Genomic DNA, 26,932 nt, shown 5'->3' with positions numbered 1-26,932 from the left:
AGGATGCAAAAATGAGTAAAATAATCAATGTCCTCAAAGAACTTCTATTTGTTAGGGAAAAGACACTAAAGCTTCTAAACTTTATTAACTGTGATGAAATTATTTATGATTAACAAGCTAAAGAAGGAAAATAGTATAAGATACCATTAATCATTCTGAAGGTGAAATAAGACAAAAAGACACAGAATATGTTGAGTTTGGCCTTGAAGGAAGAAAAAATTCAGGCAAAAGAGGATAATCCATAGTTATCTGAGGCAAAATAATTAAAACAAATTAGTGTAATGATTATGTTTAGCATAGGTATAATATATTGGGAGATGATATTAGAAATGAAGCCCAAAAAAATGAAATAAGGCTAACTAAATAAAGTGGGGTCATGGTATAAAAAACTAGCTTTTCTTATTCTACAATAAGAATATTTATCCACTTATTCATTAACAACTGTCACCTGCTAAGTGTCCTTTTCTAAGTTATCATAACCAAAGATATATTATACCATTGTGAACTAATTATTACTGCCTATCAAAATATATTTCAAAATGAAGGCAAAATGATACTGCCATGTTGAAATGTTTCAATTGTAAAAAAAAAAAACCCACAATATTCTTAAGATTACCTTTGTACTAAATCTACAAATATGATTTTTAGTAGTAGTCACTCATTTACATTGTTTGCTTATTGTCATTTGTAATAATGCAGTATTATCCTTTCAAAGATAGGAAAATCATGAATTACCAGTATTAATAAAAAAGGAAACATCAGTACAGATCTTATAGATCTTATAGATATTAAGAAGATAATAAGGAAAATTATCAAGAATTTCATTCTGATAAATTCCCACACCTATATGAAATAAATGAACTCCTTAAGAAGTACAAATGACAAAAACTAACAAAAGAAACAAAGAAATAGAAAATCGCTAATTATCCTATATCTATTTAATAACTAGAATTTCATAATTTTAAAAGTATTCTCACAAGAAATACAGATTCAGATGGATTGACTGGTGAATTCTAATGAATATTCAAATTCTAACAAACCTATACAAACTAAGAAAACAAAGGAGGGGGGAACTTTGCTACACACTTCATGAGGCCATTTCATATGTAATACTATGGTACAAAAACATAGGAAAACTACAAAACAATATTCCTATAAGATCAAAACAAAATATTAGCAAGATGAATCCAGTCATTACTTAAATGGATATTATATGATAATGCAGAAATGTGTTTGGTTTAATAATGCAAATTATTTTATAAGTGTAAAAGCTGAGATGTAGCATTAATATAAAGATTCAATAAAAGTCCACAGGATAAACAAACATGAGGAGAATAACTAATGTCTTTCTTTCTTTTAGTTTAATAGATTCAATAGATTTAATAGATTTAATAGATTCTAAGCCTTAGAAGAATACTACTAATCTGTCATCACTTTAACCCAGTTAGACTCCTAGAGAGGGCTATGTAACCCAGGCCTAAAAAAGGCTGTATATGACATTGTCTTGGACACCATGACTGGTTTATATGTGGGTCCAATCAATAAAATTGTTCATCACTTGAAGAAAGAGAAGTTCATTTTTACTCTAGAATCTGAGCCCTATATGTATTATCTTAGTGCAGGTGTAGTAGTTTTAAGAACAAAGCTGATATGCCAAGATCCATGAGAGAAGTTTAAAAAGAAAATACAGTGATAAAGCTCACATCAAACCATTTACAAAGCCCTTTTTACATCTTTACTTTTACATTAATATTAATTTAAATCTTGTAATTTAACTAAATAATAGATAACTACAGAATAAAATCTGAAAATACAGATTAAACCCACTTTATTTATATTACTTTTATATTTACCATCATAGTCTAAAATGAATCAATATGCTCCATTATAATTTATACTGAATATTTTACATTTTTTCTAGATCCTCAAATTGATTTTTATAGTGTTTGCTTAGGTTTACTCAAATTTTTACATCTTGTTTTATCATCACTTCTTCAATCTCAGGCCATCAGTTTAGAATCACTTTCTCCCATCTGATGCACATATCTCATAATTTCCTTAGACTAAGGATTCTTGGATTCAAACTGTATTATTTTGCCCTGGTTTTGAAATATATTTTTGATAGATATGCAATTCCAGGATAAGAATTATTTTCTTTCAGCACATTAAAATTATTCTACTTTATTTTGTCTTTCATGGTTGGTTTTAATTATCTTTTCTTTGTAATTTATTTTGTTTTTCCTTTAGGAATGTGCTTTGCCACTGGTGTTTTTACCTTTACCTACAAGATAGTTGGGAGTAGATTTTTAAAGATTTATCCTGCTTGGGAACTGACATGTATTTCAAATCTTTGCATTTATTTTTTGTTAGTTCTGGAAAGTTTTCTATCATTAATTCTTCTAATACTGTACTAAATCACTCTACCTCTGTTCTCTTTGTGATAGTCCAATATGATGTTTACAAAATCTTTTTTATGCTTTAATATCTTTTTATAAATTTTTTTAGACTTTTGTGCCACATTTTGTAAAAATTTCAGTATTATCTTCCATTTTACTAACTCTGACTTCAACAGTGTCTAATCCATTTTTAAAACAACTTACTGATAGTTTTCAGAAAAATGTTATCTTCTTAGTTTTGTTTAAAGAAATTAAACATACCAGTTGTGCTGATAATTCAAGTTGTTAAACCTTTTGTGGGCTTATGGATTCTACTGGATCTTGTTCATTATGAACATGTTTCCTCAAATATTTTGTGATTTTTGATGGTGACTGAGTAATTCTTGGGATTTATATGAAGATCTTTTTCGATGACTGAATGGAAGACACTTTCCTTCTGAGAGGATTTGTGTTCACTTTTTCTAAGCCTTAGAAGAATACTACTAATCTGTCATCACTTTAAACTTAATATTCACCTTGAAGTTCTTCAGACCATGTGGGTGGTGTGAACTCAGGCTGTAATCCCTAAGGGTTGACTTGTGGTTATGAATTCTGAAGAGAGAATTTTCCTCCTTTAACCAGTGCCAAAGTTTAAACACTGCAATTTTCCTTGCAGTCCCCTTAGGAAATGGGGGGGTAGAGTGAATTTATTGCACAGTCACACTAAAGTATACAGATTTATCATCAGTGACTGGTTAACTTCACACTGAGAAGTCTGAATGTAGTGAAGGAGAGTCTCAAACTTAATCCCAAATTTAATCTTTTGTTCTTTGTCTGCCTCTAGACTGAAAAAGTTAAATTCCAGTTCAATAGATTTGGCAGTTATAACCAAAGTGAAAAATATTTTCAGTGTTCAAGTTTGTGCTTTCACTTAGTTTTGGAATCTACATATTTGATATCTTATTGCCATCTTGTTTGATATATCTAACTACGTATCTCTTCTTTTTTCTATTAGTTCAGGATGTTTACAAGGGCTAGTTGGTAGTTTGGTTGTAGAGTAGATGTGTCAGTCTGGGTATTTAGTTTATCATACTGCCAGATATGGGGGTCCTCTTTAACAGTTTCATTCATATTCTTCCAATAGCTGGAACTCTCTTTCTGCACTGTACTAATTTATTGCTCCAGTTCCAAGTTCACTCTTCATGGCCTGCTATGCAAAAATGCAGCCGGACCTCTTTAAAAGTTTTATTTTCAAGCTAATGTAATGCTGGTGTTTGCCAATAGAGGGTAGTGAGGAGAGATTGCAAGATGAAGGGATTTTCCCTCCTATTCCCAGTATGCTTTTTCAATAGCCTCCTGCAGTTTCTCCCGCACCAGGCCCCTCCAGCACTCATAGCTTCGTTTGTGCCTGGTTTTTGTACTGCACATGCTTCCTGGGCACCGACCGCCTGCAGAGTGGGCGGCTTCACCACCACCCAGCTCCTGCAACTCCCCAGCACCTTCTCCAGCTCTGGCAGTCAGCAACCAGGAGCAGCCAGCAGCTCTCCCCAGCACCCACTTGGACTCTTTTCTAGGCAAGTGCCTTCAGTGAGACATTTCCTTGTGAACAGCCCTCTGCTGTGCACTCCACAGGGTGTATTTCCAGGACTTCTGTCACAGTAACTTCTCTGCCATTCAGCATGTCATGGGTGTCACCATTTTTTGGATCTCACATGTGAGATAGAAGAAGGAGCACTTGAGCACTTCCTTGTGTATTTCTAGGGTTGAGAGGAGAGTGATCCTTATATCTGCTTTTTGTGTATTTATTAGACTTCTTTTTACTTCCCACTAGCCAATTCTTCCTACATCTGACCCCATATTTCTTTATATTAAACTTTTCCTGTCCAAATCACTAGGTATGGTTTTTGTCTCCCAAACCTGACTGATGAACACATTATCAGGTTTCTTTCCCTTCCTCATCAAGATGCACCTTGGCCATCATCATTTTAGCTCAGGTCTGTTAGAATGAATCACAAGAAAATGGTATTTTTGTAAGTCAAAAATAGTTGAATATTGGAAATTTCAAGTGGTTCAGACTATTTGCAGTGGTTCCCACTACATACCTCTTGCAGCACTATCTCACTAATTAAAAATACAATTTCTAAATATAATGTCATCTGCTTTAAGAATGAGTACTATTGGGAATGATTTCTAGTCTTTTATTCTTAATTTCTCTATACCTAATCGAATTCAAAGCATTACTATATGCTCAAAAAAAAAAAAAAAAAAGCTTTTTCAACTGAATACTTACAAATGATTTAGTCTGTTTAATCTTTAGTTTCTTACTCTTCTACCTAGGATCATTAACACCTGCTTTATCTAACACAAAATTTCTTAAAATTTATTGCCCTCTAGTACAATTATACTAAATATGTTATTTTATGTGAGAAAAGTAATTGAAGAACTACTCTTAATAACAAGACTTTACTTTTCAAAAATAACTAATTATGAAATCACTTGAAAACCATAAAAAGAGAAAGAAAAGTTATTAAAAATTCTACAAACCAGAGATAAAACTGTTAACGCTTTTCTGAAGCCATTCTAGTACTTTTTCACAAACATTTTCAAAATGAAAATTGAGAAAAAAAACTTGTGTATTTTTATTCTTCTCTGTTTTAAATTCAAAATTATGTGTAAGCATTTACCAGAATTATTAAATACTCCTTTAAAAACATGTCTTTATAATAAAGACATATAAAACATGTCTGAATAATATTTACCATATGAATAAGCCATCAATAATTGATTAAGTTATTTGGATATGGATTTTATTTTAAATATTTTGTGTGTGAAATAATATTAATATAAACATGCTTACAAATATTTACACACATCTCTCATTATTTCTTAAGAGAAATTAGTGAGAGGATATACTGGTTCAAAGTATACAAATATTTCTATGGCTTTTTTAAAGCTATTGCAAAATTTCTTTCCAAAAATTGTGCATTAATTTGCACCCCAACATGAGACTAGCATTTTAATGCACACTCTACAGCAAATGGTTTGAAGAAAAGTTTGCCAGTTTAGTTGTAGAAATGCTATGCATTTCATTTGTCTTTCTTTTATTAGTAGTAATTGCTGAGCATGTCTTTATGCTTATTCCTTTTCCATTTATTTAATACATGCACCTGTTTTTTAAAATCCGGACAAACATAATTTTATTTTTAATTTTTAAAACGTCTTTCGATGTTACGGTTATTAATCATTTTCTTTTTACATATTTTGAAAGTGTTTTTTTATTTTCACTATGAAAGGTTTGTGAAATTTTAAACTTTTATAGTCAAGCTTCTTTGTATTAATATGTAATCAATCTATTGCTCAGTATTTCTCCCACTAACTTTGTGTTGAAGGTCCTTCCGTATCCAGACATCAGTGTCTATTATACCTTTTTCTATCCATTTTTATGAGCTGTTTTATTATTTCAGTTTTAGTGTATCATATGATGTAGACCATGACTTATTTTTTTCTTAAAATATAATGTACTCATTTGATAATCTGAAAGCTAACCTTAATATATTTGCAAAATTTGTACAAAATACAGGCATTTTTGCAGGCAGAATTTGAAAGCTATGTGCTTTTAAAAATAGCCAGAAACAAACATGCTTTTGCTATATTTATTTTATGGTTGTCTGATAGGGTATATAGTGTCTATAATGGCTTACCCTTTATAGGTCTTTTATTATGATTTTCATTTAAAGAGATAGTTCTTTTCAGCATATGAATGAATTCAGTCTGCAAAAACAAATTTCCCTCACTTATAGATGGTAGGCATGTGAACAACCAATTGCCTTTGAATTTGAAATATTGTTTTTGCTTGAGCTGTGTGTCTGTGTGTGTGTGTGTGTGTGTGCACGTTTGCATGGCGGACCAGCAATTCCAGTAGAGCTAAAGGAATTAAATGGTTGTTTTACAAAGTATCCTTGCCCCATTCCTATGATTTCCAATACATTCTACTCTCTTGCTTGCCACAACTGGTGACATTCTAATATTTTGTCCTCTCAGCCATCATGTCAGACATCCAGAGTCTTCTGGTTGGGTTATGTAAGGACTATGTAATTTGACAGCACTTTTATAGGATTTATTGGAAATCTCCCTTCCCCCAGGATATTCTGGAATTCCCCCAATGGAGTTTGCTATACATTTCCCATCAGACCCCAAAAATCCTCAAAGCTCCTTGCAAATATAGAAGGGATCAATTAAAGGTCTCATTGAAAATAACATACTACCATTCTGGCTAATTACTTGGGGGGAAAACAACAAAAAATTTATTAAGTAGTTTGTGGAATTTCTGAGAAGCTTGAAAGACCAGGATTAGAGGCTATCCGGGCAGGCATAGTGCCTTACAATATGCCACAGGACCAGTCTCATCATTTGGTTTTCACAGAAGCTGCTAAGACACTTTATAGAGTCCTGAGTGGGTGAATCTGATTGGCAGAATTTATGGAATAGCTGCAAGGGAAGCACAATAAGTGAGTTGCTGTATTTTCAGTGCCTTAAAAGAGTTATCTATCCTATGGGGAAGGGGTTCAGATGGTGTGTAGACATAAAAAATGTGTAACGTTTCTAAACTGATGCACACAAACACCCAGTGTTTTTATAAGAATCTTGTCATTGGGTTTGTGACCAGAGGGTCTCAATGGTATTGATAGTTTCTCCATATACCATCTTAAATTTCATCTTTAATAAATATTTACTAATAGAAATCTATCCTGTGCAAGGCATGATACAATATATAAGAAATTCTTGTTATCCTCAGAAGACTAACTCTAGTAGGGGAGGTAATATTTACATCAGAGGAGTACTAAAGGTTGATTTAATTAAAACATAGGGCAAGGCAAATAAGTAGTAACTTGTCTTAATCTGCCTTTCTTTAAAAGCAGAAGTTGAGACAAGGACTTGAAGCAGGCACTGTATTTTGGAGGTGGTCCCAGGAAGCAGGAGTGAGGGAGGAGGGAAAATGCATGAGAAAAAGAGGAAAGGCCAATGTAATATGCCATTTAGAGGTCATTGTTGTAGACAATAGCAACTCATTTCTGCCAGGATCTCCAAAAAACATACATAATAGAAAAGTCCACCTAAAAACAGTAGGCGCAAGTCTTTATCCACTGGTTCCCACACCCCACTGATGAAGGGTTTTCCCCAGGAACCATAAGTCTCTCGCACTTCCAGTCTGGACTTGTCTACAGTAAGAGTTCCTTGGTATCAGAGAAAGCCTTGTGAGCAAGTGCACTTGCAGTGGTGAAGTGAGATGTGAGGTGAGGTGAGTCTGAACTTGCATGGTGTCTTCAACCAGAGCTGCAGTTAAGGTAGGTCAAAGGGAGGGGACAAGGGCCATGAGGTGCCTGTTGCAACTGTCAACCTACAGACACACTTAATAGGGGTGATGCATTCAAATGAGCTCGAGGTCATGGCAGGCTGTAGTGTTTAGAGGACTTCCTTCTGGAAACTGGACTCCAGCTGGGCCTAGAAAGAATTCTTCATGTCAGAAATTTTCTATACAACAGAATCTGGGGTTTTCCAAAGGCTGGCTTTACTGAAGGAAACAGTTATATATTCTAGTGCATTGTATCTCTGTGATTCCATACTTTTATTTCTCTTCTTGAAATAACATTACACTGAGACTATGGTATCCAGGCATCTGTCAAATGTTTCACAGGCTTTGACACCAAAAACTGTCCCCTCAGTTCAAGTGATTTTTAGCATACTAGAAATTCTGGTAAACTTAGTAGTGGTTATTTTGAAAGTTCTTATGTACCAAAAATACAGCCTATGATCATTTAACAATGATAATTATGCTAAAATAAGCTATTTCTGCTGAGTAAGTAAGGTGACATATTTTTCCCTTTGAATTTTCATGGCCTTGTTTATCAGGCATATATTAAATAAAAATTAAAAAATCTTCTAATATATAGGTACTGGCAGTTAAGTTTAAGTATGTATATCAAAAAAGTATTTATGAACTTAACGTAAACTATGGCGCTTTATGTTTTTTTTCAAAGTTTGCTTTTTTAATTTATTTATTCATACATACAGAACTTGGGTAGAATCCAGAAGTGCAGAGGGGTGAGAGGCTTCACCAGAGACAGAGTGGGGAGCAGAACAGGCAAATGGGTTGAAATACGCTGCTGAAAGGATGAGTGGGTGGGTCAGGAGAGGTCTGCCACGCCACATGGGTCACCTCTTTGGCCAGGAATCGAACTCAGTGCTTCAGTGGCTGCAATAGCTTCATAATGCTGTGCTTTAACCCATTGCACCACCAGGAAGGGCCCAAAATGTGTTTCTTTCACGGTATTTTTTTTTTTTCATTTACCTCACCTTATGTTTTCAATATTATCTACTCATTATGTTGTGTGAGGTACAACTAGATTTCTCTTAAAATGTACCTGACATGGCCCTCCCTGGTGGCGCAGCGGGTTAAAGCACAGCACTGAGCAGCTAAAGCCACTTCCACATGAGTTTGATTCCCGCCTGCCCCAGAGGTGACCACATGGCGTGGCAGACCTCTCCTGACCCGTCCACTGCTTCCCTCAGCAGTGTACTTTGTCGATCTGCCTGTTCTGCTCCCCGCTTTGTCTCTGGTGAAGCCTCTCACCACCCTTGCACCTCTGGCATGTACCCCAGTTCTGTATGCACAAATAAATAAATCTTTAAAAAAAAAAAATGTACCTGACATACAGACTTTGTCTAAGCTCATTTTGTAAACTTCCTAATAAGCTCAAAGCAAGGTCTGTTTTCAGATGGACAAATAACTGATGTATAAATACCTCTGGCATAGGGTTATTTTCTTCTCTCCTTTCTCTCACACTTTCTCACTCATCCATAGAAGTGTGGTTTCTTACCCATAGCTACTTTTCACCTGTCAATAATTACTCTGTGGACAACTGTTAGCCTTATTTAAGTTGATCAGACAATAAATAGGCATAGAAATTCAGTTATCCCACTCTGGGTATTTACAAAACAAAAACAAAAAGCAACACTAGTTCAAAGAGATAAGTACACCTTCATGCTTAATGCAGCATTATTTACAATAGTTAAGAGTTGAAGACAATCTAAATGTCCATTGACTGAGGCATGGATAAAGAAGATGTGGTCTGTATCCACAGTAGAATACTGCTCAGCTATAAAAGTAGATGGGAGTCTTGCCATTTGGAACAATATGGATAGATCTAGAGGGTATTAAGCTTAGAGAAATAAGTCAGATGGAGAAAGACAAATAATGTATGATTTCACTCATGTGGTATATAGAGAAAGCAAGTGGAAGAAGTAAATACAACAAAAAATAAACTTTTAGACTGTAAAGACCAGGTAATGGTTACAGAAGGAAAAGGGGAAAGCTGGTGAAAAAATCAGATTAAAGGGACCAATTGTACAGGAAAGAAAAGAATTAGATTTTTACTGATGAACTTAGCGTAGTATATGCACATTGATTTTTAATGATGTGCATTTGAAACTTACATAATATTATAAAGCACTGTTTCTTCAATAACATAAATATTGTTTAATTTAAAAAAGGGATGCACAGGAATATGTACAAAATTCCTATGTCCTAAGCCCTGTTCATCCCCCTTTTCTGTTTCAGGTCAATGATGACCCCATCTCATTTGCTGTATGCTCTTTCCACACCCACCACCCAGCTCTTTCATCTCCCCCCCCCCACAATTACCCCCCATTGAGACAACTGCTCCAACTTATAAGTCCTTTAAAAAATGCCTTTTGGGGAACTCTCCTGCACTGCTAGTGGGAATGCTAGTACAGTACAACCACTATGGAAAACTGTTTGGAGGTTTCTCAAAATGTTAAAAAAACAGGCATCCATATGACCCAGGTATCCCACTCCTAGGTGTCTACCCAAAGACACAAAAACTGATTCAAAAAGACACCTGCACCCCCATGTTTATTGCTGCTTTATTTACAATTGGAAAGACATGGAAACAACCCAAATGCCCAAAAGTAGATGACTGGATTAAAAAGATGTGGTACATATACACAATGGAATATTAACTCAGCTACCAAAACATAAATAAATAAACACATGCCTTTTGCAGTAACATGGATGGAGCTGGAAAAGATGCTTAGTGAAATAAGCCAAAAAGAAAAAGAAAAATACTGGATGGTTTCACTTATAGCAGGAGTATAAAGGACCAGGCAAGAAAATAATAATAATAATGAACAACTACATACCAGAGACATTTTACAGGGGTAGAATGGGAAATGGGATCAAAAACGGTGAGGGGAGGAAAGTGCACTGAACTATAGTGATGGCACACAGGTGATTTGGTGATGGGAAGCTCACTGGGATTACAACTGAGATGGAAAAAGGCACAAAATGATGTAAAGATATACTATTAGTTATTTTTTTAATAAATAAATTAAATGGGGGAAAAAAGCCTTTTTGGGCCTCCCCCCCTTGGTGGTACAACAGGTTAAAACACAGCACTATGAAGTTTCTGCAGCCATATAGCATGAGTTAGATCCCCTGCTGTTCCCCTCAGCAGTGTATTTCAGATGATCTGCCTGTCACATTCCCCTCTCTGTCTCTGGTAAATCTTTTCATCCCTGTACCTCTGGCCTGTACCCGAGTTCTTGTATGAGTGAATAAATAAATCTTTTAAAAAGATAAAATAAAAAATGCCTTTTTGATTATCTTTATTGCCCCAACTTTTTTTTTTTATAACAGTTTATTTTTACATCATTTTGTACATTTTTCCCCCCATCTCAATTGTAATCCCCGTGGGTTTCCCATCACCAAGTCACCCATGTGCCATCACCATAGTCCCGTGCACTTCCCTCCCCACTCCACCCCCCGTTTTTGATCCCATTCCCCACTCCACCCCCACAAAATGTCTCTGGTATATGGCTGTTCATTATTCTTGTTATTTTCTCGCCTGGTCCATTATACTCCTGCTATGAGTGAAACCATCCGGTATTTTTCTTTCTTTTTCTGGCTTATCTCACTAAGCATGATCTTTTCCAGCTCCATCCAAGTTGCTGCAAAAGACATGTGTTTCTCTTTTTTGGTTGCTGAGTAATATCCCATTGTATATCTGTACCACATCTTTTTAATTCAGTCATCTACTTTTGGGCATTTGGGCTGCTTCCATGTTTTTCCAACTGTAAATAAAGCATACTGCCCCAACTTTTGACTGTTTCCTCAGGTAAAATCCTGACATCTTTGCTTGATGAAATGAAATAATATTCTTGAACACATTTTGTAAACTATAAAGCAATATACAAAGACAATTTCTGCTATCATTTATGATTTCCCCAGAAAAATCCAAGTCGGGCCTGATGACTAGAACTCATAACAAGTGTTGTAAAAATAAAGGAGAGGAGAAGAGAAAGAGCGACACTAGTTTCATACATTAAATTTCTTTGTCCATTCTAAAGCATACATATTAATGGAGGAATGTAAAATCTTATGAAAATGATAAAAAAAAAGTCAAAACTTGTCTATCCAAAATCAGCCATCTTTTTCTTTGTCTTATTTGTGTATATTTTCTTACAGATGTAGCCATATTATAGCTACAGTTTTGTAGCCTGTTCTTACTGGTTTAATACTGTAATAGAAAAAATATAATGCTATTATATACCCCCCATTAAAAGGAAATATTTAATTAAAATTCAACAGAAATGTCAGCACCGTTGACTTTTTAAACCTTTGAAAATATTCAGAAGTTTCCTTTAAAATATCCGTAAGTGTTCCCAGCTAGCTCATCTAATTCAATTTGCCTTTACTCAAACTCACTATTAAAAATAAACACATGCACGTTAAATAGGTTAATTGTATGGTATACAAATTGTATCTCCATAAAGCTATTATTAAAAAATATTACAATAAAAAATAAATACAAATCCATTTACGCTAAATGTGCTACAATTTTAATTACTTGATAGTGTAAAAGGATGATTTATTGAAATATTAATTTGTGTTTTGTACTGTGTATTTTCCTTGCCCTCCAACTCAGAAGTTCGCTTCAAGCTTTTGTATGTCCTTTCTTTGGAGATATTTGCAAGGTCAATTAAAACCTTTACAAAACAATTATTTTTTTCAACATTGGATAAAAATTTGAATTTGCTCTAGAGTTTATGCAAGGAATCCTTGGGCAGGGGAGAGGGAAGATCCTTTGAAGGTAACAAGGGGGCCAAAGGAGAGCTGTTCTCAGCACTGGGAGAAGTCAAAGGCAGAGGGGAACAGAACTCTAGGCTAGTGGCTCTGAATTGGGGCTCCTGGGAGGGGCCGTGTTCCAGTCCCAGACTGAAACTAGCGTTGGCTGCCAAACCTATTTTGTTCCAGCGGTGCTGCTGGAGCACTAGATGTAAAGGTCCCCACGTGCTGGCACATTTCAATGACCCCAAAGTAACAAGAAAGGCTTCCCAAGAACTGTGTGTCAAGAAAATCTGCAAGTTGGTGAGGGCCTATGCAGAACGAGGCGTGCCCTCGGTCGCAGCTGCTGTCCCTTGTCTGAAGCTCATGATGCAGGCTCAGATTTAAAAACCTGGTTTCCAGAATAAAAAAGAACATTCTCTATACTAGCGCTGCAGCCATATAGCTCCGATTATTTTCTAAATATCACCTCGTATGTGATATTGTTAATCCATTTGTAAAGGAATTCTTCTCCCCCTCTCTCCCCACCATGGAGTTTTACTACTCTATTTTAAACCTGTAAGGCATCTTGTGGATCTAGTCCACCCCCATCGTTTTGTAGACCCAACACTTGAACATGCACAAGATTAGGCGAATTCCCCAGAGGCACAGAGTTGGAGGTGGCTCCTCTGTGTCTTCAGGGGGAGAATTGGCCGGTACTACAAGAACACGCTATGACACATTGATGAGAAGCCAGCACCCCAAGGCAGCTGGTTACTGCCGGTTCTGTGGATATAGGGGTTGAGCCGGATAATCGTCGCACGTGTACTTGTGATAAACTTGGCCTTCGTGTGATTCAGCTGAGAATGGAGGGGCTTTCGAGTCCCCAGAAGAACGTCTCTGCAACCCCAGCCATTTACGGTGGCCCGGCGCCCAAGAACAGCAGTGAGCAACTGTCATCATTATTATATACTGTATAACGAAAGCAAATTACCCCCTCTTTCGTTTCTTTTAGGGTTTCTATAGTGATTTCCGAAGGACACACTTTGACCTACATTTTCATTACTTCCATAACATGATAGTGATGTAATTGGTAAGTGAAGAAGCAGATGAAATGACAACGTAGGATGCAAAGGGTCAGAAATATTGCAAAACACAAGAAATGATACATTGTGCAAGGGTTAGTTTTACATAAGGATATGCAATAACAATGAAGAGTAAAATGAAGTTGCTGCTTTGCCTTGTTGTGGGAAAATCAGTGATGGAGAAAGTGTGCATGGTTTATCGTGACACTTGCAAAACTGTTCTCTTCATTGTCATCCTTTACATGCTGGCTAAACATTTGTTACACATTTTATCACCATTTAAGCACTTTCCTACTCACTAACTTAGAAGCAATTTAAACAATTTTAAATTCCCACTCTGGGAAAATAAAACTGCCATAAAAGAAAACACATTTACTTTGATTTATTCCTATCAATACGTTTTAATTCAAAAATATATTTTTCTGATTATACCTTTGCTCAGTAATTGCAACTACACAGTATGGTTTTTGATGAAAGAATCATGTAATTTTTGTCTGATAACCTCACTACATTTTGTATCTAAGCTTTAGATTTTATTTGTGAGTGTCATTTTTCTTATTACAAAAATGTGAATATGTTAACAGTTCTTTCTGATAAACAGAATATTTGATGATATTATCAGGCCACCAATGCTAAAGTTAAGGTTCAGAAACAGGGCTGTCAGAAACAGGTTTTTAGTTAGCAGCCTTGGGAAGCCTTCTAGGGCCAATTACCTTTGGAGAGTTACACTGATCAGTACCGAGCAGTCAGTACTGATACTGGAAATTTAATTTTATCAATGAACCTACATCTACTCAATTCCAGTTAGTAATTGATGCTTAATAAAGTCTCACAGGATTGGTCTATAAACCCACATACAGATTTAGCTTTCTAGTGGTAGGAAGAACTTGGATGGAGGCACACCACTATTGTGAGGGCTAGCTACTAAATTTTTCTGAGACCCTGTATTTACCTGTGTAAAATGCAGATGTCATAGGATTAAAAGAAATATATTAAGGGACTTTTGTGGTGGCATTAGGGGTTAAGCAAAACACTATGAAGCTATCAGTAGACACTGCAGCACCAGTTCAATCCCCAGTCAGAAAGTTGCCCACATGTCACAGCAGACCTCTCCTGTCTCACCGGTTGCTCCCTTGAGCGGTGTACTTCACTCAGTTCTGCTCCCCACTCTGTCTCTGGCGAATCCTCTCACCGACAAAACCTCTAGTTTGTACCCCAGTTCTTTAAAAAAGAAATATCTTAAATATGTGGCATAACTCTCAGTGATTGGTGTCCACGGTGAACAATACAATAATGGTGATGATCACAAAGGAGGAAAAGAAAGAAAGAACAGGAGGCTGCAGGAATAACAGGGATTTGATTTGTGTTGGCTGATGAGCATCTGTTCCACATAAGCGCAAAGACAGTCCAGATTAGAAGGTACTTTTAGTAGAGACAGAAAAAGATGAATTTTATGGGCCTTTAAGTCAATGGGCTCTATTAGCTCCATCCTTTCCATAGGGATATATATTCCTGCCTGGCAGACAGGAAATGTGGTTTCCATTGCAGCACCTAAACAGTACTTAGCCAATAGAAGGCCTTTACTAAATAATTAATGAATGATTTGTTAGAGCCCCCCATAATACAGAGTGTTTGGTGTATGGTGCAGGACATAGTGATCATTCCGTTATCTTTGGTTCTCCTGCTTCTAGACTCACTAAGGCATTGATTGCTTCCTCCCATCTCTACCCAATCGTCACACTATATGAACACAACATTTTTCCAGTAATATAATCAACATAATCAAGTGACTCACAGATTTATCTGTTACATCAATCACATTTGGACATTGTCTAATTAAACTCAAGTTACCTTATCATTCACTGCAATCATATTTCCAAATTCTGTGAGTTTGGTCTTACAATCTAACAGATGCCTATGGGAGAGATGGGTTAGATGCTCCTGAAAAATCACATTGTTTTTTTCTGGGGCACAAAGCTATCAATAGATTACATTTCACAAGACCAACTCTGTTAGGTGAGGCTACATGAATGAGTTCTAACTAATGGATAAGTGCTCAGTGATGTAGATTTCTTCCAAGCTTAGCCATAAAACCTTCCTATATGAAATTCAGCTCTATCTTCTGTTGCTGAGATGAATGTAGAGAATCCAGTGACCCTAGCAAAAGACGGAGTCAAGCAAGGAACAAAGCCTGGGTCCCTGAGTAATCACAAGGAGCAGTCGTTCTCCCCTCTCCCATCACATTCACATATCACCCTCAGGACTATGGTGTGAATCTATTTTATTAAGTTCCTGAGATTTAGGGATTATTTTTATAGCAGTTAGCCTGTCCTAAATAATTTAGTACTGTACTCATATTACTTTACTGACTTTTCTTTTACATATATCTATTGCTTGAGAAGTTGGAAAGTTTTGCTTTTGTTCTGTATTCTATTTTTATATGCTTATCCAATTATGGCCTCTTTCTTTTGGCCTATTAATCATCCATATCATACCAATCAACCAATTAGCAATCAACTCTGTCCCTAAATATCCATTTATCTTCATCCCTACTACCTAGATAGTAGACCCCTGATTTTTCCAGTTGAATCATTATCATAATAATCTCCTATGTTATTATGATTCACTTGCTCTTTCATTTCTTCATTTTAGAGCCACTGTTAAGACAGTCTTTAAAACCTGAAAATCTGATTTTGTCATTCTTTTGCTCAAAATTTAGTAACTCCCATCAAGAAGTGTCAATACTTAAAAAAAATTAGCCTGCTTCTTGGAGTGTGTGTGTTTTCTTTTCCTTTATCACCACCCTAAAATATTAAAGTTCTGTGGTCTCCAAGTGTGAATCTAAAATACCTAAGGTTCTTAGGCATTGCTAGAAGAGTTCTGGAATTTTCTAAATTAAATCTGATCATGGATTTATAATTAAATCACATGCTTCCCGGAGTCACAAAGAATTTCTATTGTATAAATTGTAGAAGTATTGCATAAGACACTCTAATTTCTTATCTTTTATTGATAACCTTAGCCATCACCCAAATTCCTATGACATGAATACCAAGTGGTGTAAGGGGTAAGGGTTCTATGACCTTAGAGGTTAGAGGTGACTTAGGTCAAAAAGACAAAACAAATACAAAAACACTTTTTGCCACCTAATGGACAAATATCACTGAGCTTCCTTATGCAAATTTTCTGCTGCATTTGACAATAAAGAATGCCATCCTCCTTCTTTTAGGCACTCTAGTCACTCACTTTTACCCAACTTTGTCAAATCCAGTGATCTGTGCAAAACTTTACCAAACAAGGCAGTCCCTATTCTTTCATTGTTTAAGCAATTTACTGACACTTATCCTGACTTAAAACTGGAACATTTCTAGGGGAGGGGGGCAGGAAATGCACGGGATTATGGTGATGGCACACAGGTGACTTGGTGATGGGTAACCCGCGGGGATTACAATTGAGATGGAAAAAAAATGTACAAAATGATGTAAAAATAAACTTTTGTAACAAAAAAAGAAAAAAATAATTAAAAACAAAACAAAACAAAAAAAACTGGAAAATTTCTAACCTTGCACCCAGTCTCCACTCCCCTCCTTCTCTTTGTCCATAACATTTATCCTACTAAGGATACTATGTAATTAACTCATTTGCCATGTTTACTGTCCATTGCATCACTCGCCTGGACTAGAATGCAAACTCCATGATGATAAGGATGTGTGTCTGTTCTCTAATTTAAAGAACTAGAAGCATGTACATAGTAGGCACTCCAGAAATATTTGTTGTTAATAAACGAAACTGATAAAGTGGAGAGTACATCTTGACAAATTCCATGATCACTTTCGAAGAAGTCTTGACAAGATGTAAAGAATGGATGAAACAATGGAAGCACAGAAGACAACGGTAAAGAACACTAAGTGCCACCTCGTGCCAGGACTCAGAAAGCTCTATATCTGTTACCTTATTTTTCTCACCATGGCTACCGTTGTTCTCATTTTGCAGCTAAATGAAACTGAGGCTAAGCAACTTGTTCAGGGTGAGGGGTGGAGTCAGGACTTCAAACCCTGATCTGACTCCAAAGGCATGTGTGTAAGCAGCACTCTGCCACAAATTCCTGTTGCCTCCACTGTGATACAGTGTTTGCAGAACCCTTTCCGCACATACGCTGATTTTATTAGAATTGTTAAACAGATAGATCTTTTGTGGGTCACTAGCAGATGCTGAAGACATTTTGCTGTCTTGAGTTGCAATCTCCAAATCGATTGCATAAAGAACGCCTATTTCCATTAAAGCTAGGAGGCTGTCCTAAAAACAGTCTTAATCAAAAGTTAATTAGCATTTTTTCATCCACCAATCAATCCCCAAACCAGAAAACTTCAAATATCAAGATTTGTCATGTTGCCTGGGTAGTAGAAAATGGCTTAGCAAGTTAAGTGCACACAGCTCCAACCCTGGGGGCCACAAGCATCAGATAGGCCTTTGTGACTTGCTTGTCTCTGCCTATGGCCACTTAGGTCAGGCAATTCAAAGGTAGGGATTCCTTCCCTGTCTTTTTAGGCATCTTTGCCTTTATTTTCCCATCCCACAACTTCCACATGCATTTTTACACATATATTTTCTTTCTGTGTGCAAAATGGAATTTGGAAATACAATTTTTACTGTCTTATAGATCACAAATTTTAGAAGCAGAATCAGATAGCAATCAAATATCTGGCTGATATGATCGAAATGGAGCTGCAGTCGTCATCAGTTGGAGGGTGTGGGATCTGCAGGTTGGGATGTCATAGGCACACATGCCAGGGATCTGTGGGAATCTGTGGGGAGAGAAAGGTCAGTGTTAACAAATTCAACCATAGGGAGATTTGCATAAACCAGGGATTCGCTAAGGACTGCAATCATATAGCTATATATTTTTTGCCCCATCCCTGGCCCTGCTCTTCAGTAACAAGGATGAAGTAACATTTATTTCCATTAAAGTTAGGAGGATGTCCTAAAAACAATCTTAATCAAAAGTTAATTAGCATTTTTTCATCCACCAGTCAACCCCCAAACCAGAAACCTTCAAATACCAAGATTTGTCATGTTTCCTGGCAGTAGAAAATGGCTTAGCAAGTTACCACAACAAGTAAGAAAGACTTTTGCTTCTAAAGCTAGAAGAGAAAGTAAAACATTATTAATCAAATGATTTGAAATGGTTGTTAAGGCACAGAAAACAAAAAGTTTTATATCCTGTAAAGAAGGTGTGAGGGTGTGTTTCACCCAAGTTACCAATGAAATAATAAACACAACCTGACAGAATAGCTTCAGGGCATGGTTTATATGTGGAACACCATTGTGTGGTCCAGTCATTATTAAGCATAGGTGTTGATAAAACTCAGCTGGGTTGGTATATTTATTTCAAATTCAGAGACTTCTTCACACATCAAAGCCAGGAATCTGAATTTTTAACAAGTCACCTGGGTGATTTTGATGAACCACATTTTGAAAAATGCTGTCATAAGACTGTGGCGTGCTAAGGATGCAAGGACGACTTGGAGCTAAAAATGAGTTCTTGTTCTACTACAGACACACATTAAGGGAGCTAAATGAGTTGTCAGAAGTGCATATCCTGAAAATCTGCAGTGTTACCTAAATAATTGGTAACACCACCATCTTTTGTGAAGAAAATAAATATTTAGTTCATTCTACCAATTGTAATTTCTATGCTACCATATTAAATTTTAGCAACCTTCAAAGAATGGCCACCCAAATCTCTAGCATATTAATTAGCACCCTCAGTGATAAGATTTCTATTTCTCTTCCAAGGCTCCATATGAATGGATACAAAACACCATTCTATATGACAAGCTAACCTTAAAACGACAGGTACTTTTTATTGAATGTCAGGGACTGTTTTAGAAGCAGTATTTATTTAATGCTCACAAGAAACATTATAATCTCCACCTTACATTTTTGGAAAACTGAGGCCAAGACCTTGCAGGTTTAAGAAATATGTTCAACTAGTAAATAGGGGAGCCAGTGTTTGAATCCAGAGCCTTCTCACTCCAGGGGCACCATCTTTAGCACTAAGCAATTCTGCCTCCACTGGGAGACTTAGTTCATACACACCTTGCGAACACGCACAGATAAAGCAAATATCAATACAAATTGCGTAGCTTACTGACAATGCACAATCCCAGTAGAATAACAGGTATATTCCATAAAAAATGAATAAAATCAAAATACAATTATACCTCTCCAAAATATAAATAAAAACTAAAATCTACATCAATATTAGTGTTTATGATTCTTACCAGACATGCTTTAACTATGGAAACAGTCATTCTGTTGCCAGAACATAAAGTTTGTTTTTGTTCAGTTTAGGTGCCACCTGAAACCTCCAGTGTGTAGTATTCCCTGACATATCTTCTTGTAACCACTAATACTTACTTTTGTTTGCGGAATACTCCTAATACATTTAGTTTCCTACTGAAATTTCTGAAGCAAACAATATAATCTCTCCCAACCACTCACTACTTCGTATATACACAAGAACTTAAAATTAAGACTGACCACACAAATCGTAAAAAGGGCACAAGCCAAAGTGTTTTCTTTTCCTTAGAAGATAAAGTTAATCTAAATATCTAAGGATCCCATAATCCAGTCATTCCTTAGTCATTAAAGAATATCTCTACTCTTTGAAACAGCTCACCCTTTAGCATCCTCAGATCATGCATTTACTCCTCCACTTTGAGATTTCTCCAGCATTACAAGCTGGCTTGCCCTGCCTCCACCCGATTCCGAGGAACATTTTGTATTATGCTGTATATTACATCTGTCTCTGCTGCTGCACCATAAGTTCCATTATTAGCACAGGAACCACATCTGTTTAGTGTCTCTTGCAATACCATAGTAGCTGGTACCAAGAAGGCACTCACTACCTCTTGAGTGAATTAATGAATGATCAATGAAACTTCATGGTGAAACTCAGTGCTTCTTAGGATCTAAGGTCTTTCTTCCCCCGTTACCAGGATAAAGTTGAAATTTTTTAGGATATTGTTTCTTTTTTATTTCAGTCAGGATTAAAAAATCACTGGTTTCTCAGATAACCACCAAAACCTTCTCTAGTTGAGATACTTTTGGGACAGGAAGTTCTCCTTTTGTATTGCTAGAGACGACTGCTATCAGTGAAGGACAGCAGCCTCTTGGCATCTTGGATAGAAGGGTAGTGAGGCTGTTTTTCTGCCTGCTTTCCTGCTCTGCACAAAGCAAGTATGGCTGGGAACAACAGGAATGGTCATAATTAAGGTTTGGTGGGAAGAACACATGCTGAGTGAGGCTGGTCACAGGAGGCCTTGTCTTGCCATCTATAGATTTGGTTCTGTGTGGAGCAACTGATAACTTAGGAGGCCAAGGCCCTTATCCCAGTCTAGCATGGGGGCCCACGTATTGTTAGAGGATTTCTTCTTATTATTCAGAATTACATATTAAGGGAAGGTTACTTTTGTAATTTATTCCTTCTCTTTCTCAGATCATATGTAAATATGTTTTATTTGGGAATGATGAAAAGGATGAGATTGTAAGAAAAAGTATGAATGCTGGAAAGGGATGTTTTCCATCCCTAGCTAAGTACTTTTAAAACTAGAGTCAATTCTTCCATTGTAAAAGGACTTCGGTTTAATTTCAGGAAAATTATTAAATGCCTCCTTTTGGAGCACTGTCACATTGTTCTTTTTAAAGAGGTTGTTTCTGCTAGGGCAGCCTCATTATATTTGTTTTTTGTCATTAATTCATACACAGAGAGGGCAAAACTAGACAGAGGTGACTTTCTATGAAAACCCTCATTTAAGGTCCTCCCTGGTGATGCAAGGGGTTAAAGCGCAGCCCTGTGAAGCTATCCATGGCCACTGCACCACAAATTTGATCTCCTGCTAGGGAGTTGACCTAATGGCGCAGCAGATCTCTCTTGTCCTGCCCGCTGCTCCCCTCAGCAGTGTATTTCAGCGTGTTCTGCTCCCCACTTTGTCTCTGGTGAGTCCTCTCACACTGGCCTGTACCCCAGTTCTTATGTGCATAAATAAATAAATATTTTAAAAAGAAATCCCTCATTGAACACAACGTCTTCCCACCTTACCTTCGCTTTAAGTCCTTGTTTTAGTTAACTGCTCAATTGTATGCCTCTCAGCCCCATCCCACTTCAGGAAAAAGCAAGCTTTCTGCCAGCTGTACTTCCTGCATGGCCACAGCACCTTCAGACAATACCCCTGGCCTATTGCCTATCTCCAAGCCTTGATAATCCCACTTCATTTGGGGTTTAAATTATAGCGTTCTCTTGGTGGCTCTTTGCTGTAACCTTACCTGTGCAGTGATTCTAATAAATCCTCCTTTTCTTCAGCTAGTTTGAGTAGATTGCTACAGAATGTGATAGGAAGTAAAAAAATAAATAAAATAAAATAAAATAAAAACAAATTAAGAGACCACCTAGACACTCAAAACAGGCTCAGATTTCCTATTTTGATTAAATAATACCTGAGTCTTGAGAAAACTTGCAGTTAAGTTCATACTGTAGAAGACCAACTGAAATTTCTCTGGAACATGTCAGGAAATACAACAGATAAACACATAAAGAAATAATTTATTTCTGAGTATATGTGGGTATAAATCCAGCAATAGCACATCCTGAGGAATTATAAATTTCTTGGGATTGAGGAACTGGGGGAGAGGGAAGGTGAATTCTGCTAATTATAGAGTGGTGAAATGAAACACTGAGCTACAAGGTTCTAGAGAGTACCATGTACTCTCTAGAGTACTCTCTATATTTTTCCACCTCCATGCTCATTTTAGATGACTTTTTGGCCACAAACACCACAAGAGTAGTCCCTCAAAATAAGTGAATCCTTCCTCCTCGCCTGGTGACACTGGCGGCAATGGAGGTGATGGGCTTTATTTCCATGTCTGTTTAGTCTTACCATCTTGAGGTCCCCAACATTTGTAAAATTAGCTTCTCATCTTCCTTTAGCTTATCTGAGTGGTATTATGGTCCTTGAAATGAAGTGAAGGCTGAGTAAGATAGCCATGAAAGAAAGATCTGTGTGTACTTAGAACAAGGATGAAGTGAACTAGAAGCCAGCAGGGCTCTCTAAGCCTAGTCTAAAACTATGTAGCTTTTGTAACAATGTCAGTAAACAGCTCCTTGCCGGGTTTTTGCAGGTGTTAATAGATCCTTGTTTTTGTCTATCCACCATCTATTTGCCTCCTTCTTTTGGTTTTCCAGATTTACTTTGGGAATCTATGAGCCCTCTATGTATGCAATTTTTTTTTTCTGTTGTTTTCTGCAAGTTTATTTTTATTTTAAAACGATTTGATACATGCAAAGGAATAATGAAACCTCTCTGTAAGCTATAAAACCAACACCTGTGAATTCAGCAAGCACTGGGATGGTAGGATTGTCTTGATTCAATGCCCTGCCTCCACCACTCCACACCCTCCCCACATGGGAGCCATGCTAACTTGATGGGAGTCTGGAGCAACGTGTCCTTTCTACTGGGCCCAAAGAATAGGTATAAAATTTGGGCATGGGCAACTGGACACTTCATCCCACTCTCTTTCATAAGAAGGATGGAAAAAAGTTTAAGTAAATTCATTATAATGAAGACAGTCTCACCTAATGTGATTTCATTCCCAGAGTTAGTGTCCATGGTTTTTCAGAGACCTGGTTTTCTCGTTTTTCTTTTATTTCCAAAAGCCAGTCCATATTTTTGCATAATTTCCTATTTTCTTTTTAATTAACCATTTTGTATACTTCACTCACCAAAGGGTTTTTCTCAGATAATATTAATGAATGAAAATCTCTTAGTCTTTTGATCATGCTATGTTAAGTATTTTCCTGAGTGGGCTAAACAAAACATATAGACAGGATGAGTACACAGTTAGGAAAGAATGGTCACCTCTGGGGAGAAGAGGAGGGGAGCGAACCAGAGGAGGGGGCTTCAGTTATATCTGTAATGTTTTATTTCTTATAAAGAAATAGGCAATCTGTTAAGTTCTAATAAAGCTCCTAGATGACACTTATATTATGCATTTTTTAGGTTTATATTTTAGCAATTAGGAGCAACTAACAGCTTCTATCACAGGTTCAACAACTATCTCCATGTAACTGGATCCTGTGATGCCAGAGGCTGCAGGGCATGCAGGCCTGCAGGCACCCTCCTCCCACCCCCAGTGCAAATCAGGTTTGAGCACAACAGCCCCAGGGCTCTGGCTGCTGCAGGTTGGTCTGCTGCAATGAGTTTCCCTCTGCTGCCCAAGTACTGCCTGTGAACCCAGGCTCAGTCCAATCAAAAAATGGAAGCCCAAGCTGCTGAGGGCATATAGCCCTAGTGGGGCTGCAGAGCTGAGGTCCCCCCACCCTGAGCAAACTCCAGCAGGGGAGGATTTGCCTCCATAGCTTCTGGCTTAGGGCCACTTGAAAGAGCTTGTGCTGCACTGAAGCAGCTCCAGCCCCGAGGCTCTGTGGCACCATAGACAGAGAGGAGAGCCAGGCCAGCATGGTGGCCAGGAGTCCACGCTGTAGCGGAAAGGACCCAGTCCACTTGCAGCTGCAGTGCCCTCCCCAAATTGCATTATTACACCTGGCCCCCCTAGAAGGGTGCAGTGTGCCTCTGGGCCCCACTGTGGCCCACTCCGGCTGTGCTCCTTGGCACCCACCATCCCATGAACCTGCCCTGCACTCAGGAAAAGTAAAGTCTGTGAAGGCCCCTTTTGTATCTGGTGTCTGGATCACGTAGGAATCAATCATTTTAGAATTCAATAGACGAGTTAGGTTCTAGCTCAGTTTGTGAGTTAATCTTACTGAAAAATGGAAGCAGGCCTCCTGGTGGCCCACGGGTTGAGTCTCAATGTAGTCACCACTGCAGCCTGTGTCTGGTTCCCAGGCAGTGTTTAGTGTTTGATTCTCTATCAGGAACTTAACCCACATGGCTCAGCAGACCTCTTCTGCCTTGTCCCTGACACCACTCCTGGTGAACAATGATTGGCATTACTGGCCAGTGCTGCCCACCACAGTTGGCAGGTGTCTGGCACCTTTGAGAGCTGTCTAGTGCGTCTGATTGTTTGGCACTGCCTCTTGGTGCTGTTGTCTCCATTACTGCCCAGCCCTGCCTTCAGACTGTTGCTGTGGGCTGCTGTGTTATCACCTCAGCCTCACCTATAAGCACCTACAACTGCCAATATGAATTGGATACTCGCCCACTCTTTGCTGGTGTGTCACTAGCTCTAGGCCTTTGTTGATGGGATGGTACCATCTTGCAGGAGCAGCCTTTGTTTAGGACTGCTGAACACCATGGACACTGAGACAGTGGCCGTCTTTAGAAATTCTCTCCTTTTCCCCAATGTCTTTCTTGTTAAATAAACCCCATTGTTGCTGGACCTGGTTCTGAGTGTCCTTGAAGTCGAACACAAGGGTAGAAGCCATAGACGATGGTGACCTGTCCTCCTATTTGGCACCTTTTTTATTACACTTTTAAATACTATTTCAGTCATAGGAGTGTTGATTAGTGATCAATATCACCTATTTGGAGGTATGTACTCTGGGCTCTCTGTCTTAGACAATGGCTTTAAAAAATGACTTGGAAAATGTAAAGAAAACTTTAAATTTGTGAATGAACCAAAGATGATGAGGTCAATAGCAAATGTGTTGGATGGAATAATCAGCATACAAAACGATGTTTGCAAAGAAATTCTGGACTGAATCTCATCCGTTAAAAAGCAAAGAATAATCTGCCACTTGTTGAGAGCTTATATGACAAGCACTTACCAGTGCTTATCTTATTTAATCCTCACAGTAACCTTGCCAGGTACATATAACCATCCCCTGTAGATGTGAGGAAATGAAGCAAAGATAGGCGATATCACTTGTCCAAAATCACAAATGTAGTAAGTGCTAGAGCAAAGTTGTGAACTTGCGTTGTTTTAATTTCAGAGTCAAGGCTCTTAATCACTATACAACACCAGGTTTATGCCTTCGTTTCTGCTCTCCCCACCTCAAAAAAAAAAATCATATTCAGACAGAGGAGACATAGTTTAATAGCTCATGTTTCAATTTTGTTTTGGAAGAATAAGCATATTCTTGGTCAGCAGTGATGTGTCTGCCAAAGTTCCATCATAAGCTGCAGTTGTAGAAATTTTGTATCAAGGGTAGGGAGTCATCTCATGCTGTCCTGCACAGTGCCTCAGCCCCCACCTGCTGTTGATACTCAACTTGTATCAATGTCAACTTTGTACACAGCAAAAACAATAGGCAGGGATCTGAAAGGAGACCAGCAGTAGAAAATGGAACCCGAAAAGAATGTTTTCAGATAGGGATTGTGTGCCTGGAAAATGCACAACTCTCAGCAATAGGTAGTCCTGCTAGCTGTCTTACAAATTTTAAGAGCCACATGGAAGAGTGATTAGACTGTTTTGTGTGGTTCTGATGGACTAGAAAAAGAAATAGAAAAAGGAACAATGGCTAACTCTTAAAAGAGGAAAGAAATGTTAAATATGGGGAAGAAATGTGGAATGGTCAAAACTTTCAGAAGACAGAATAGATTGTTTTGGGAAGAAGGGAGTTCCCAGGAGCTGGATGTGTCACAGACACTGTTTGGTTCCTTGTTAGAGATGATGTTGAAGTTTCTAATGAGATGATGGCTAGAAGGACCATTTAATGCTAATGCCAGTGCTGCAGACTTTATTATCAAATCCATTAGTGTAAAATCATTGTCCACTTAGAGACCTATTTTTACAGTATGATCCTTAAGTGACTGCTTGGTGACTTCCTTCTCCCCATGTTAAGGGTAAAGGATGTCCTAAAGGAACACTGCAGAGTTTCATGGACTCCACCCTCCTACTCCAGCTTTCTGGATTCCAACCCCTAGTCCAGTGACTGTAAACTACAACTCCCAGCAGTACCAGGGAGAGAACTGTGAGGACCCAAGGGCGGAGCTAAGCAGGCATTCTGGGACTTTGGGGGATAAATAAGCGGCCATTTTCTACTGCTCTCGGGACTGTGTGGCTGGTGGAGTTCCAAGTCAGCCAAGCTAGTAGGATGTTCTAGGTACCTTGTATCTCGCTCTCTTTCTCTGGGTTGTTCCTTTTCCTTCCCCCTTTTGAAAATAAACCCATTATTGACCCTTTTGTGTGTGCCTGCAGTACAATTAAATTTTAAGTGTGTGAGTGAGGACCCACAGACAGGCATCCCAGTTCACACTGGGATGTAACATCCACAATCCCACAAAGGCAGAAAGCTTGCATAACTAGATGTTAAAAGTAAACTAACTCTGCTACTAGTTGTATAATATTATGGGAATCATTTAACCTTCTTCTTCGATATTTTCATGTTT

The sequence above is a fragment of the Condylura cristata genome, unplaced genomic scaffold (assembly GCF_000260355.1).
Source record: "Condylura cristata isolate star-nosed mole 26May11 unplaced genomic scaffold, ConCri1.0 scaffold00003, whole genome shotgun sequence".
Classification (NCBI taxonomy): Eukaryota; Metazoa; Chordata; class Mammalia; order Eulipotyphla; family Talpidae; genus Condylura; species Condylura cristata.
This window is presented reverse-complemented; position numbering follows the sequence as displayed.